This window comes from Cygnus olor, chromosome 7 (assembly GCF_009769625.2).
Source record: "Cygnus olor isolate bCygOlo1 chromosome 7, bCygOlo1.pri.v2, whole genome shotgun sequence".
Taxonomy (NCBI): Eukaryota; Metazoa; Chordata; class Aves; order Anseriformes; family Anatidae; genus Cygnus; species Cygnus olor.
This window is the reverse complement of record NC_049175.1, coordinates 24,235,865-24,240,058: the sequence shown is the minus strand read 5'-3', so window position 1 is coordinate 24,240,058 and position 4,194 is coordinate 24,235,865. Positions and strand designations below refer to the sequence as shown.

Sequence of the window (4,194 nt, the reverse complement as noted above, 5' to 3'; positions counted from 1 at the left end):
GCTGCTGGAAGGGGTTTCTGTTAAAATATTTCTCCTGGATTCGTTTCTAGAATTGGTTTAGTCGCAGGAGGGTTTTTTGCTATCTGCATACGTGCTTCCAGTTATTAACATGATGAACTGTACCCAGACAATAAAAGTTGCCTGAAATATGATGGAATTAAATCAATAAGCAATGACACGAAACGGTGACATATAATTAGACGTTTTGTAGACTGACATCACCTCAGACATATCCTGGGGCCATCCATACCACACTGAAGGCTGATTTCATTTCTCGCATTGTGCCTTGTTGGGAACAGGACCACAAATGCACTGCGAAGCATTGAAAGGCATTTCCCACTTCCGCTTATCTCAAAACGTAGCAAAGCCCAAATGTGAAACCAGAGGTGGTGCAAGAGGTTTTTCCAGCGTTCGCCTGCCTGTCTCGAGGAGGTGCAAAGCCAGGTAGGGACAACTTTTGTTGGAGGGGAAAGCTGGGGTGCAACGTGCAGGCGAGCACCCGGAGGCATCGCCGGGTGGCCGCGGACGACCGAGAGCAATGGGTTGTGTTGGCTCGGCTGTGGAGGTGCTGAGCTTCTGAAGGCAAGATTTGGGGATGGGGGGAACACTAGCCGTGCAGGAGCAAGAGGAATATCGAACATCTGTGCGGAGCTGGAGGAGATGAAGCCCAGCTGGACGTGCTGCGGTTGTCTGGGCTTGGTCCCAGCTCCATGGGCATGAGGGAGGAGAGGTCTGGCCCCCATCGAGCCAATTAGCTAAGCAGGTGAGTCATCCAAACGAGGATCGGCTGTCTCATCTCTGCCAGGAACGGGCCCTGGGCAGGGCCGGGGGGGCTTCGTCCAGGGCTGTGCCCTGAGGCACGCGGCGGTGAGCGTGCCCCCTGCCAGCACCTCCGTAGGCATGCTGCGAGGGGGTGTGCAGCCTCCCTTGGGCTGCCCTGTCCTGTCTGTGGGGTGTTTCTTGTCGGCCTAATGCTGCCTGGTAACATCTATGAGGGTCACCTGTATCTGGCAGCTGTGGCAGGAAGAGCAGGCGAGTGTGCGTAATCTCTGATACAACTTGCCGTGATTAATAGTAAAGAGAAGCTCTGCTCCTGCCAGCAGCTACGTATGAGATCGTTTTCCTGACCTCGCTGGGACTGTCGATAGGTATTTTTGTAACACCCCTCGTCAGCAACTGGATCTTGCTGCTTCTTCTGCTATCGTTCGGATGTGCTTGTAATTAACCCGCGCCCCGTGGGGCTTAAAATCAGCGGTCGGGGCTCAGCGGGATGGCCATGGGAGCTCACGGCTTGGGTGCCGGGTCCGGTAGGGAAATCAAGTTCACTGGCAAAACCCAAAACTGTTTTGTGGAACGCTGTTTGGGTTACACGAAAAAGCCAACCCCGTCTGGTGCGCTGGGACAGCTGGAACTCCTTAAATTAATCTTTTTTGCTTTCTGCCAGAAAAATGCCAGTGGAGTGACGCCGATTTCTTTGTGCGACGACGAGCTTCCACCGGCGCCCGTTTGAGAAATCTCTTCTGAAGTAAGGTTTGAAATGATCTGAATATCCCAGTTTGAGATTTTAGAAATGAAAGGGTCTCAATTTGTGGATGAAAGCTAGATTTTTTGAAAATGGTTTTTAGTGGATAGTAAGCATAGAAAAAAGTACATAAAGCAATAGATTATCACAACAAGCTTCTGCTGGAGTCGGATCTTCCAGATTGCCTCCATTTCTGCATACCTTTTGTTCATGAAACTAGCCGGGACTTTGATTTTATTACTATTATTACTACTGCTATTATTGTTTGTTATTTTTGGCCTTAGTTACGTTAGGAAATTTTCAGTTTGATAGATCAGTGCTCACCCAAGATTAGGACGTAGTTTCTTTGCCCCTGCTCACGTCCATTGCTCAGAAACATTTTCTTATGTTGGTAGTTTTACATGCAGCCTATAGATTTATTTAAGTCCAACTCAAAACTGTATTCAAAGAGATTTTTTTTTTTTTTCCAAAGGCACAAAAAATCTAGATTTTCCCAGTCTGAAAACTGATTTCTGGCTGTGGTAACTGAGGGAAGGTGGGGGGCACCAGCCGAATTTCTATCTGAACCCGCGGGCCCTGGGCTCGGTGGGGCTTCATGCCGAGAGGAAGAGATCTGTCTGTCGGGGCTGTGAGTTTGTGCCTTTGGAGCAAAAATAAACTGCTGAGAGTGAGATGGGGTGTCCCCGAGCTAGATTTTTAAGCAGGAACAAGAGAGGCTTGAGAAAACTGATTTTCTCCTTTTCTCCAAAGAATGTGAGCGCGCTCGTCACGGGGAAGCTGCGGTTAGCTGTCTGTCTCTTAGACAGCAGTAGCCTAAAAATAACAAACTAGTGATTACAAAAAATCAATCAATATCTACTTTTTTTAACTTCAGTTGGAAAGCAGCGCAAGGATCGGGATAGAGGAAAACACGGAGAGCAGCTCCATTTCCTGGGGACTTTCACTGCCAGCAAGAGGCAGTTCTCAGGCAATGGCGTTGCTGCGCGGTCGATACCTGCTGACCCCAGCCTGCAGCTGATGTGCAGCTCTAGGGCTGCCCCAACTCTTCCTCTTCAGGATTTCAGGTAAATGACACTTGGTTTGTGATGCCGATGGTCAGCGGGTGCAAGGCCACGTCTGGGCGCTCAGGTCTGCTGGATGTGAATCGCGCTCAGGGTCACTGTGAGTGAGTGATCTCCTGTGCTCCGAGCTGTGGCCAGGCCTCTGCACAGCATCCCCGGCCCGGGGACGTGAGCCCACCCGGGTGAGGGGGCTCCCCACTGCCTCCCATCCTCGTGGAGATGCCTGCAGAGCCCCAGCTTGCGTTTCAGGATGAAGCGAAAGCAAATGTTGAAGCCTTATAAGCTGTCATGGTGGGTCTGAACCTGGCTGTGGCTGAGACCCCCTGTCCTGAAGCAGGAGGTGACGTGCAGGGCACGACATGCTCCCTAGGACGTCTCTGTGGACCCATGGCTGTTCCCCCCCCCAGCCCAAGCCCCTGGGGACTGCAGGACACACGTCCCCCAGAGCGGAGTTGTGCTGTGCGCCGTGCCAAGCCCTGCTATGCACGCCACGAGCACAGCAGGGGAAAGCCAGAGAGGCAGAGCCACACCTGCAACCTTATCCACAGGAAAGTGAATCCTGAGAGCTCGCATGGCTGGAGACGCTGCCAAAAACGAGGGTGCCAAGTTGCTGAACCTCTCCTGCACCAGGCAGGCAGCTCCTCTCCCCTTGCCACCAGCCAGCAGCACCACAGGAGGTAAGTCCTGGCTCCAGCCCTTGCTCCCCTTCCAGAGAAATCCCTAAAAGTAACCAAATGGGCCCTGGTGGGATGGGGGGAGCAGAGACAACCCCCTCCTCCCCTGCAAGCGGTGGGGTGGCAGGGATGGGGGGTATCACCTGGCAGTGCTGCAGGTGCTGCCTGACACAGCTCCGAGCCCAGCATCCTTCCTCCCTTGTGCCCCCCTATTTAATCCCAGCAAGCCCCCCACCATTCCCCTATATCTTAAGGACCTGTGGGTGGCTCCTGAACGGCAGCCAGGGGACCTCAGGCCACTCTGAGAGAGCTCCCTTGATTTCCCCCAGCCGGCTGTGGGGCACCCACGCGTGGGTCGGCCACGCAGGACGCGGTCCCCGGCAGCCCCCCCCCCCAAAAAGCCTCCCGCAGCCAAACGCGGGGACCGGGCTCCCCCTAGGGGCTGCAGGGAGCTCGGCTGCTGCTGCTTGGGGGGCACTGCACCCAGCAGCTCCTTCCTTCCAGGAGGGAAAAATAAAAACCCGAGAGATAAACAAGGAAGGGACGAGTTTCTTTTTTTATTATTTTTACTTATTTTTTATTTTTATTTGTGGCGCAGGAAGTCAATAAGGCTGGAGGAAATCACCTGTGTTTTATTATCACCTATTTACACTTTCACTGCTATTAAAAATAGGAGCCTGGGCTTGAGCTGCAGGGAATCAAAGCATTTAATGGTGCAGACGCGAGCCCTCTCTCCTCCCTCCCCAAAGGTGATTCGGACCGGTTTAAACAAATGTGCCTTCGTCTCTTAAAATAATTATGTGATTTAGAGGTGGTTTTCCCTGGCTCGTATCAAATGACTTTAATGGGGTCTGCTTGTGTGTGAGTATCTGTTTAACCAGTTATTGCCTTTTAAAGCCGCATTTATTCCCCAGAATTTGCCAGAAGAGTAGTTCTC

General features: G+C 52.3%; 1 long non-coding RNA gene across 1 annotated transcript; it reads left to right on the top strand.

The window, feature by feature from the left end:
- Positions 1 to 211: 211 nt before the first annotated feature.
- LOC121073288 lies at positions 212 to 3,653 on the top strand. Its single transcript, XR_005821590.1, has 4 exons — positions 212 to 444; positions 1,445 to 1,525; positions 2,397 to 2,586; positions 3,132 to 3,653. It is a non-coding gene; the product is annotated as an uncharacterized LOC121073288 (long non-coding RNA).
- Positions 3,654 to 4,194: the final 541 nt, after the last annotated feature.